This window comes from Magnolia sinica, chromosome 19 (genome assembly GCF_029962835.1).
Source record: "Magnolia sinica isolate HGM2019 chromosome 19, MsV1, whole genome shotgun sequence".
Lineage (NCBI taxonomy): Eukaryota > Viridiplantae > Streptophyta > Magnoliopsida > Magnoliales > Magnoliaceae > Magnolia > Magnolia sinica.
The window spans coordinates 34,379,979-34,392,777 of NC_080591.1; positions in this window are offsets into that span (position 1 = coordinate 34,379,979).

Below are 12,799 nucleotides of genomic sequence, written 5' to 3' on the forward strand. Positions count from 1 at the left end.
CAGTTTTTCTACTCAATGTCATCGAAGGTGTTCGATGCCATCGAAGTCCCAATGAAGGGGCCATTGAGCGCTCATCCAAAATTGTGTAAGTGCGGGATTTGTTTTCGATTTCGATTATGATTCTCATAGAGGCTCTATATATTGAGGGAATAACTTGGCTTACGAGGAAGATTCGAGAGGCTTGTTGGAATCAGTAATTTCTATCTCTTATAATTTTTTGCTTTCATAGTGCATCACTATCACTTTATGCCATGGTTTTTTCCTCGCAAAGGTTTTTTCACTTAAAATTTTGTTTGCTTGTGTTTTAACTTGGTTTCGCGATTGGAGTACTTTGCTTGATTCATCTCTGTGTTCTTCCATGGTTCCCTAACACGTTTGACACCCTCCAAAAATTTTATTTTCAAATTAAACTTAAATTGAAAATTTTCAAAATAGCCATTTTTAATATTCAAGAGAAAAGGTAGAGTGCAAAATTTTGGATTTTCAAGCCTCTCCAGTTGTAATAATTAATCACTTCTCTTTTCTAAAGCCCCTTTACTTAAAACTCGAGCTGCCAAATATAACTTTTGAATTCCATGGATTGAATGTCCAAGCTTCCAAATATGTGTAAAATATAGGTTTAATAATTCAATATTCAAATTTTTATTATTAAACATATATGATTTCCCATGCCACACGTGGTTGGGTCATACAACTGGATGGTTGTTGTGGAGGAGTATGTCACCTCAGCTGTTTATATTATGTTTATATTGTTGTTTGTATTATAATTTTTTCACTTTTATCATGCTAGGTGGCTATGTCTGTGTAGGTGTATTTTTGTACATTATTCTTTTCCTTGGTTGATATATATTTTTCCTTTCTTTGAGGGTTTGATATAATGCATACCACCAATCTGAAGTTCTGTTATGTGTGGTGATTTCTCTTAGTTTCTCTAAAACCTATTATGGTATCGAAGCAGAAGATCTAAGAAGATCAGATCTTGTGTTCTTTGTATTTTGATTCTTATATGATGGTAAGTCCTTTTTGAAATTTGTGGATTCCTTCTGGTGGTGCTGTACATTTGCAGAGATTTGATTTGAAAAAATAATTGTGACCATACGGTTCTGTTGATTTCTGTCGCACATTGTTCGAGGTAAGATCAGATGCTAGTTGTGATCTTCTGATCTTGATCCGTTAAAAAAATTATGTTTGATTGTACGGATTTTGTTGTTCCTATGCTGAAAAAAAAACTTTATTTTGGTGGATCATTGAAGCTATTTTCTATTGCATGATTTGTTGGTTGATGACACCGTGTTGTGATCTTGCATCTTGTTGTGTTTTCTTTTGTGATTATGGACAAAGAAAGTTTTCACAATGATGATCCTCAGTGTACATTTAATGGTATCAATTATGGGCTTTGGTCTCTTCACTTCTAGGCATTTGTAAAGGGTCATGGTCTTTGGGTGATGGTAAATGGATTTGTTCAAACCCCCAAAATTAGTAGATATTGAGAAACTAGCTGATTATAAAAAGAAGAATAGTCTAATAATGACATGGATTTTTGATTCGGTTGAGAAATCTATTCCTATCATCGGTTAACTCCACATTACACGACTAAATTTATGTGGGATCATTTATCAGTGACATACTAACAAAGTAATGAAGTGTGCCTCTATCATTTAAATAAGGATTTAGTGCACCTCTCCTAAGGTCGTAAAAGTATTCAAGTGTTCTATAATGATACTATGACCATTTGGATTGAGATGGCAGATGATGGACTTGGAGTTTCCTAAGGATTTTCATATTTATCAAGATTTGCATAAGCATGCATATGTTCGGTTGTTTTTGATAAAATTGCACCGGAGGTACAAGCATCTCTGGGTTGTTCTGAACTGTAGTCCTCTTCCATCCATGAATATTGTGATTAATGATTTATTGACAAAAGAACAACCATTTAAGGTTCTTTTCTCAATTCCTTAATCTCTTGATTCCTTTGATATGGCTATGTTAGCTTCATCTAGTACTCCTGATACTCATGTTGTGACATGCTTTGGCTGCAAAAAGGTGGGACGTAAGTTCTCATAGTGTACGAAGTGGTACTCTTACTATCGCTAGACTGGTCATGGCATTTCTGAATGTAAAGTGAAGATTTATTATTATTATTATTATTATTTTCTTAAGGCCAAGGATGGGTGGTCATGGCAGTAGACGTGGTCGTGGTCGTACTTTTGTTGCCGCCCATACTCTTGAGCTTGCAGCTAGTTCTAGTGACTTTGCTAGCTTTGTCTCTGCCATTTCTCTAACCCCTGAGATGATTCAAAGATCATACATTTCCTTTCTATTGCGGGCTTACCAATTATATATCAGTCATCTATTTGGTATATTAATTGTTGTATGTCAAATTATATGATCAATAGTTCTTCTTACACTCGTGATGTTAATCCTTATTTTGGTCATCAAGTTATTTTGATTGTTAATGGTGTATTATTGCCCATTAAGTTAGTTGGTACTTTACAGTTGTCTCCCAATGCTAATCGATCCTTTATTTAAAAAAATGTATTTCAAATTCCTAAATTGTCTTCTAAATTGATTTTTGTGGGTTAGCTTACTGAAAATAATTGTTTGGTTATTTTTCTTAGTAATTTTTGTATTTTGAAGGATCTAGTAACAGAAAAAGTAGTAGGTGTTGGGGACCATTGCACAAAACCTTAGGATCTAGCCTCCCAAAAGCACCAAAATTTTGGGATAATAAAGAAATGAAATAAATTAAAGCATAAACCACATGACATGAGATTTTTACGTAGAAAACCCTCTAAGAGGTAAAAACCATGGGACCTAGTCCAGAGTAACAATTCACTATGAAGTAAAACATTACAACCATCACACGCACACATCGCTTGGATCAAACCTTCTTCACTCACACAAGAATGGATAAGCAATAAGAGATTAATGAAAAACGAAACGATCTCATCGATCATGAGGATGTAGAAGCGCTGAGATGTCAACTGTAAAAACTCCATTCCACAAGCTTCCTCTCTCTTCCTTTTTTTCCCTCTCTCACTCACCTTGGTCGTGAAAACCCTTAACACAATAACTTTAGAAAGCCTTCTCAATGCCCTAGAAAGTCCTAGGGACCCCTATTTATAGTTTAGGCAACTTTCCTTTTGCACCTCTGCAAAACCACCTCCAATTTACGCAGTCCACACAAAATCCGCACAAATCTACATGACCCTCGACTGGTTGAGCATTGTTCACTTGATTGGTTGAGCTAGGCCCTAGACTAGTCGAGGCCAGAAAATTGAACTCGCTGGACTTTGAGTCGAGTGACCCTCGACTGGTCGAGCAGTCCACTCAATTGGGTCGAGCAGCGAGGTGAAACACTCTAATTTTCAATCGGCTGCACTATCTCTCCTCTGAACTAAGGAGAAAAATCCCATCAAATCTCTCCCTTTCTGACTCAGGAGGAATTCACCTTCTTCGAGCCAGCTAAGTTTCTACAAACCTCAAACTTACCCTTAAGCATTGCCTTGGTCATCATGTCTGACCCATTGTCATCCGTGTGAACCTTCTCAAGCTGTAACACCTTCTGTTCCAAAGTATCCCTGATCAAGTGATACCGAATATCTATGTGTTCGACTTGGACTGCTGACCTGGATTCTTGCTCAAGTGTATAGCACTTTGACTATCGCAATAGACCATATGCTGCTCCTGCTTTAGGCCAAGTCCTTAAAGGAACCTCTTCATCCAAAGCATCTCTTTACAAGCCTCTGTGACAGTAATATACTCGACCTCTGTTATCGACAAAGTTACAACCTTCTGTAGTATGCTTTGCTAAGAGACCGCTCTCCCTACAAACATGAACATGAACCCCGACGTAGACTTCCTGGAGTCTATGTCACCTGCCATATCTGATCTGTGTAACCCTCTAATACAGGTTTTCCTTCACCATAACATAGGCTCAACCTAGATGAGCTTCTTAGATACCGCAGTATCCATTTTACCACTGCCCAATGTCCTTTGCTAGGATTGGCAAGATACTGGTTGACAACACTAACACATATGCTATGTCTTGACGCGTACACACTATAACATACATCAAACTTCCTACTACTGACGCGTAGGGTATCTTCCTCATCTCATCCACCTCTGCCTTCATCTTGGGACACTGCTTGTCACTCAATCTGAAGTGACCATCTAATGGAGTACTGACCGGCTTCGTTGCATTCATATTGAACCGCTCTAGGACTTTCTCAATATACCGCTCTTGTGACAACTAAAGCTTCCTGTTGCTTTTGTCATGGGTTATCTTCATTCATAGGATCTGCTTAGCTGGACCCAAGTCTTTCATCGCGAACGACTTGCCCAACTCCTGTTTCAGCCTGTCAATCTTCTTGATCTCTTTTCCCATGATGAGCATGTCATCAATGTATAATAGTAAAACTAAAAAATTACCATCTACGAACTTGCACGTGAACACACAATGGTCCGACTCCGTTCTGTCATACCTATACTTTAACATAAATGAGTCAAACTTCTTGTACATTGCCTTGGTGATTCTTTCAGTCCATACAAGCTCTTCCTCAGCCTATACACCATATGTTCTTTGCCTTCGACTTCAAACCCCTCGGGTTGATGCATGTAAATCTCTTCTTCCAGGTCACCATGGAGAAAGGCAGTTATAACATTTAACTGCTCTATCTCCAGATCCATGCTAGCTGCCAACCCAAGCAACACCCGTATGGATGTCATCTTTACCACTGGTAAGAATATCTCCTCGAAGTCTATACCTTTCCTTTGACCGAACCCTTTCACTACAAGTCTGGCCTTGAACCTCATTTATGAATTCTTCTACTCAATATTCTTTCTGAAAACCCACTTGTTGCTCAGAACTTTCTTGCCCTTAGGTAATTTCACCATATCATAGGTGTGGTTCTTATGCAAGGATTTCATCTCCTCTTGCATAGCTTTCAACCACTCCCCTTTATGCTCGTCGGCTAGGGCCTCAGAATAATCTTCTGGTTCTCCCCCATCAATGAGCATAATGTACTCATGTGGCGAGTACCTCTTTGACGGCTGTCTATTCCTAGATGACCTCCTACCTGTGGCTCAACAGGTGAATCAGGTGGGGGCTGCTCCTCCGGTTCATCTTCTATAGGAACTCCCTCATCCTCTACACCTTACTGTATTCCCCCGTCATCAGACACCACGGGAGGAATAACTGGATCCATGTCCTCTAGCTCACCTGAATTAGGCTTGTTCTTCTCTGGCTTACAAATGTCTTTTATACATTGATCTTCAAAGAATACCATATCTTTGCTCCTGACGAGCTTCTTCTCAGTCGGATCCCATAATCTGTAATCGAACTTTTCATCACCATATCCCAAGAACATACACTGCATGATTTTCATAACGAGCTTGGACCTCTCATCCTTTGGTACATGAACGGATGCCTTGTATCCAAACACCTTGAGATGACTGTACGATGGATCCTATCCAGCCCACACCTTCTCAGGTACTTCTTCATTCAACGAGGTTGATGGAGACATGTTTATCAAACACACTACCGTGTGCATTGCTTCTCCCCAGAACATCTTGGGTAACTTTGTATAGGATAACATGCATCTGATTCTCTCTACAATGGTGCGATTCATTCACGCAGCCACACCATTATGTTGGGGGGTCTTGGGAACTATCTGTTCATGCTGTATACCCAGGGACTTACAATACTCATGGAAGTTATTAATGTATTCACCAACATTGTCAGTGCAGATACACTTCAATGATCTACTTGTCTCTCTCTCGATCATAGCATAAAACAATTTAAACACACCAAAGACCTTGTCCTTGGATTTCAAAGTATAAACTCAAACCCTCCTAGATGCATTATCTATAAAAGTGACAAAATATAATGCCTCACTCAAGGTTTTTGTCCTCATAGGACCACAAACATTAAAATAAACCAAATCTAATGCATACACTTTATTAACATGAGAAGCAGATTTAACAAATAAAATTCTATGTTGTTTCCCTGATAAACAATCAATGCAGGTTTTGAGAGGTATACCTGTCACGTCTGGAAGGAGCCGCTTCTTTGATAGTAGCTGAAGCCATTTTTCACTCATGTGGCCTAAACGCTTATGCCATATGTCAATAGCTGAATCTTCCGCTGCGTTTAATCCACCCTAGCACATACTGACACTTGTCTTGTAAAGGGTGCAACACTTCTCCTCTAGCTACGATCAGTGAACCCTTGATGAGCTTCTAACGCCCACCAACAAATTGACTTTCATAGCCATCATTATCTAACCTTCCCATTGACATCAAGTTGAGGCAAAGGCCTGAAATGTGTCTCACATCCTTGAAAACCAATGTGTAGCCCATATTAGTCTTCATACAAATATCACTGACCCCTACGATCTTCGATATGCCAGAATTTCCCATCTTCATGGTCCCATAGTCACTTAACTTATAGCTTGTGAAGAAATCTCTGCGTGAAGTCGCATAAAATGAGGCTCTCAAATCTATCACCCAGTCTATGTCCTGACTCATAGCCGTGAGATAAACATCGTGATCTGCTGAAAGAATAACTTTAACGTCACCATCTAAAGCGACTACAATGGAATCTGATTCATCTTCCTTCTATTTTCTTTTTCTTTTCTTGTTGTTTTTCTTCTTATGACATTCATGCTTAAAGTGGCCCTTCTTGCCACAATTTCAGCATTCAATATCCTTCCTGGTACTCGACTTGCTTCTTGATTTATCTCGAGTCTTCCTGCCCTTTTTGTTCTTTCATCTCTCCCATTCTTGTGTCACAGGGGCCTCTTGCTGAGTAGACCCCTGAGACTTCCTTTATGTCTCCTCATTGAAGAGACAACTAGTTACTTGTTCCATGAACACCTTTCCGTCTGCGCGCGGAGTTACTTAAAGACACCACCAATGTCTCCCAACTATCATGCAATGAGCTAAGAATAGTAAAGCCTATAATTCATCGTCCAGGACCATTTTCATAACGGAGAGCTAGTTCATTATATTACTGACTTCATTTTTGTGCTCAACCACAAAACTATCATCTTTGAACTTGAGATTCACAAGTTGTCTTATCAGAAAATTTTTATTGTCAGTTGTCTTCCTCTCATACAGCCCTTGCAATTTCAGCCATAGGCTAGTGGTTGAGATCTCTGTAGATACATGGTGGAATACGGAATCGTCCAACTATTAACTAATAAACCCCACCGCTTTCTGGTCCAATTTCTTCCAATCATAATCTGTCATATCCTTTGTTTTTGCAGATATGCCTAAGATTGGAGCATACAAGTCCTTGCAATAAAGTAAGTCCTCTATCTTAGCCTTCCATATGGTCCAATTAGAACCATTGAGACTGATCATCCTTGATGACCCACCTTTCATAATTTAGAACTGATCCCACTCCATTCAACCAACCTGGATGCTCTGATACCACTTTGTTGGGGGCCATTGTACAAAACCTTAAGATTTAGCCTCCTAAAAACACTAGAATTATAGGATAATAAAGCAATGAAATAAATCAAAGCATAAACCACATGACACAAGAGATTTTTACGTGAAAAACCCTCTAAGGGGTAAAAACCACGAGACCTAGTCGAGAGCAACAATTCACTATGAAGTAAAATGTTACAACCGATCGCAAGCACACACCTCTTAGATCAAACATTCTTCACTCACGCAGGAGTGGATAAACAATAAGAGAATAATGAAATAAGAAGAGATCTCACTGATCACGAGGACATATAAGCGATGAGACGTCAAATGCGGAAACTCACTTCCATAAGCTTCCTCTCTCTCCCTTTCTCTCTCTTCCTCTCACCTTAGTTGTGAAAACTCTTAACACAATAGATTTAGAAACACTTCTCAATGCCCTAGAAAAATCCTAGGGACCCTATTTATAGTTTAGCCAACTTCTCTTTCACACCTCTGCGAAACCACCTCCAATTTACGCAGTCTGCACAAAATCTGCGCAAATTTGCGTAAGCCTCGACTAGTCGAGCACTGTTCACTTGACTAGTCGAGGTCAAAAAATTGAGCTCGCTGGACTTTGAGTCGAGTGACTCTCGACTGGTTGAACGGCTCCCTCGACTGGTCGAGCGGTCCACTCTACTGGTCTAGCAGCGCGGTGAAACACTTCGATTTTCAACCGGCTGCACTATCTCTCCTTTGAACTGAGGAGGAAAACCCCATCAGTTGGAAGGGATAGGAGGAATGGCCGCCTCTTCATGCTGGAGTTTCCTTCTGATATCACTTCAGACTCTTGTTTTTTCGCCCCATTTGCTTTAGATATTTCTCATGTTAATAAATTGTAGAGACTTTGGCATTATCACCTTGGTCATCTATATTTTAATATGCTTTACCATTTATTTTTGTCTAATTTATTAGATAAATTGAACATTAATATATCTGCATTGAATTTGATTAGTTCTTCATTTTGTTTATTAAAGCGTAAAACTGCTTCTTTTTCCTTGAGTAATTCTCGTACTTTTGTTATATTTGATTTGGTGTTGTGAATGCCCTCATGTGAGTGCAAAAATCTCACTTTCTTGACTGTCTCTCTATATTTGTTTATATTGGTTTGATTTAAATGTGGGGTTGACTCATAGGTAAAAATGTACGTGACTTGGACTTATCACAAGCCAAATGAAGCTTCAAAGTCTATGGTTGGGTAAAAATAGTAGAATCATTCAATGGTAAAGAAATCATAAGATTTCCTTACTTGAGTGACTCATGCGGTTATTCTACAACTGTAGTTTTTGAGTAATGGTCTTGGTTATAGAAAAGGAAGGGGATAGACACCCTTTTATGCCCTTGCAATGCATGGACTCTACTTCACGGGATTTTATTGTCTTTAGGGGGATTCAAAGGAATTTTAGCATCACTACATCTAGCATTACTTCGTTGAGTTTAAAATCTTGGTAGGTGAAAAATAAAGTAAACAACACTTAAGACTTACATTGTAGAGTTTAAGAGCTAGGGTAAGAAAATAAAATGAAAAAGAAGGTAGATATGGGAGAGGATCGCAAAGATAAAATAGAAAGTTGGGTATGTGTGTATGTATGCTGGTGATATGCCTAGAATGTGCAAACTGATGTAACGCCCTGAAATTCGGGGGTCGAGCATAACTCAGCTCCCGAGTTCCAAAACATCACTTATGCAACATATTTAATGATGGATGTATGTTGTCTATATTAGTGCATAAAACATGGAATAGATTAAGCCAAAACACAGATATAATTCAGGGATAAGTGAAGAAAGCAAGCGGAAGACTTATAGAAATATATGTGTACAAGTATATATCCCTGAAGTACATACACAAACCAGGTTGTAGTGAAAGTGTTACTATCAAATTACAAGTATTAGATTACATCATTTAATTTCCCAAAAATAATCCCAGAGTCCCGCGCATCAGAACAAGCTCGCTAGAACCCGTCTGAAAACTGCATATAAGAGAGAGCAGCCTCATCATCATCCATCTCCCGCTCTGCCTCAGAAGTCGCATCAACATCTGCAACATCAGAACCTAAGACAGAGTCTGGTGGGTGTTTAACACCGCCCCAGAACGTGGGAGTGAGTGATCAACTCAGTGGAACATTAAGGCACTGGTTAACATGTTATCAGTTCAATCAAGCAGTAATGATAAAGTAAAACAATTAAACAAGTCCTAAGTACTCTTGTTAATGCAAAGATGTATACAAAATGATGCGTGCCCTCATGCGTACACCCTCAGCGTCTTCATCTTACGTTACGCATGACACCACCTCAAAGTGCTCCACATCTACAAAGCACATGCAAATGCGGTGCATGGATATGATTACCAAGTTATTATTAGTCCTTTTCATACAGCAGGATTGGGAAACTAAGATACCTTCCTCATGTCACCATCCAAACAGTGATCCATTCTAGAGTCATTAGTCCTAGACATCTCATACGATCATATGGTTGTAGGTCGTTGCAAAGGGCTCGTCACCAATAAATGCACGCCTTTCATACCTTTATTACCACAGTTCGGCTCGTCACCTCATTGCGGTATCCAGGTATGCTCGAGGTTACTACAAAGAGCTCGTCACCAATCAATGTAGGCCGACAGCACGAATATAGTGTCCCATACCACCATAATCGGCTCACGAGTTTAGTTGCTCACTGGTCACTACGGGGAGGCTCGTCACCCCAGCGTAGGCCGACAGTATGAATATAGTGTCCCATACCACCATAATCGGCTCACGAGTTTAGTTGCTCACTGGTCACTACGGGGAGGCTTGTCACCCCAGCGTAGGCCAAAAGCTCGACCACGGTGTCCCATACCACCATGTCCGGCTCATGAGTCTTAGCGGATCAAGTACAATGGTTAATAAGATTTCATCGGTAAGTTGGGTACCCTAGATTCAAGTAGTAGCGTCCATACATGGTGAACATACATCGGAAAATCGGGTTACTTGACGAACTCGACTAGCACGAGCGCACGGTGGGTTGAGCGACATAGAGTGCACAAACACTCCACGTGGCCAAACCACTGCCGACAACTCTAATACGACTCGGGTTCGTCTAATCACGTCCTTTGTGGCGAAAGCGATCTCAGCCACAACCTTAAGGCAGATTACCGATTTTCTGGACTATTCATAGTCCCAAACACATTACCCTACAATAAATATTCGTATTAAATGTAGAACAGTAAAGGAACAACAACTCAAATCATGTGGTACTCAAGCATTTGAAGAATATCAACTTAACATAAATGTAAGCATAAGTAATGCTTGAAATTAAATAACAAGGAATGTAACTAGCAAGAAGGAAATCACAGACACTAGTGGGAGAGTTGAGAATCGCTTCTCAACGCCCATACTAGGTTGAAATATCACACATTAGATCATTCAGACATTTCTACAAACACTTAGAATACATGATACAACATATATGACGTATGTTGAAATACATGCATTTGGACAATTCCTTTTACCAAGGAGTTGTCATACACACATCTAGCATACATACATGACAAATAATCATGGCAAACACAAGTGCATATTTTATACGTATACGGTACTTTATACATACACATAGAATACACAAATCTCAATATAATACATGCATATCAGGAACGCAAAGTAAATACAACATTTGACATGTGAAATCTCATCCATAACAAGAATAAATCATTAACTGGCATTGAAAGCCTTGAAAACCATAACTATACACTTAAAGTCCGCATCTTAAGCCAGAAAAGAACACCGAATTGATTTCAGACGAGTTGTCTTCGTCAACGGCGATAGAATACCCTAAAGCAAGGATAGAAATGAGATACAACAACACCAAGACTATTCTAAGCTCTAACACAGATTAGGGTTAGGTTAACTTACCCAAAGATGAACTCAGAATCGTCAGAATAACGATTCAAAGCGAAGGTTCAAGGATGAAGAAGAACAGGAAAGAATCCAAGATGATTCACCAACTTCTCTCTCACTTTCTCTCTCTCTTCCACTCTCTCTCCAAGCTAGGGTTAGAGAAAATTCGTATGGAAAAGAGAGCTAGGGTTTAAGGACTATAAATAGGCCTATTATTGATGAAAATAACCCCAGGGCCAAGGTATACTTGGTTATAACCAAAGCAAGCCTCTCTCGATCCAACGAAGCACTTCTTGTGGGCCTAAAACCACGAAAGGTCGGACTTAAGCTCACTGACCATGGATCTAGGTCAGGCTGAGTTTTCGTACCGACCGACTCTTCAGATCAGCCGTGGCAGACCACACTCAATTCAACGGTCACTGAATCTCGATCAGGTCCACAAGCATAAGGATATGCCTGGGCCACCTTCCCTGATCAGAAGGTGAAATTGGGTCAAAATCCAACGGTCAGATAGCTTAAAATCATCGCGCAAGCGACACGACTCAGATTTTATAAAAGCTTAATAAATATCCAACCGTTCTCACACTCTTCACTCCGAACTCAATCAAATCGACCCAGAACATCACATGGACTTGATTTTCAAGGTGATAGTCAAGCCCAACATAGTGACCGTAACAGCCTAAGATCATCGCTATCGGACTTTCGACGCGCGGTCCAGGTCCGATCCAGAACTTCCAAAAATTCTCCAGAACAACTGGATTTAGCGATGGATCCCAGATTTTAGAGTAACATAGCGCTAATTAATCTACAAGTTTTGAGTCATGCAGATCGAATTTAAAGTGATTGATGCGAATTTCACAAGCAATCGAGTATAGCGCTAATTACCCCAAAAAACAACTACTTAGGGAAAGATAAGCACAAAATTTTCCAGGGTCATTACAATCTACCCCCCTTAAAGAAAATTTCGTCCTCGAAATTCATACCTTCTCATAATCTTCAAGGATCTGAGGGTAGCTTTTCCTGACCTCAGCTTCAGATTCCCAAGTAGCCTCTTCCACACCATGATGCGTCCATAGCACCTTCACAAGAGGGATAACCTTGCTACGCAATATTTGCTCCTTCCTATCCAGAATACGCGTCGGTCGCAGGACATAAGTGACATCCTCACTCAACTACACTTGCTCCCAACTGATAATATGCGAAGGATCAGGAACATACTTCTTCAGCATAGAAACATGAAATACGTTATGCACGCCCGCAAGAGGTGTGGGCAAAGCAAGGCGGTATGCTACCGCTCCCACTCGATCCAGAACTTGAAATGGACCAATAAATCTCGGCGTCAGCTTCCCCTTCTTACGGAACCGCAGAACTCCCTTCATAGGAGAGACCTTCAGAAACACATAGTCTCCAACCTCAAACTCAAGCGGTCGACACCTCGTATCAGCATAACTCTT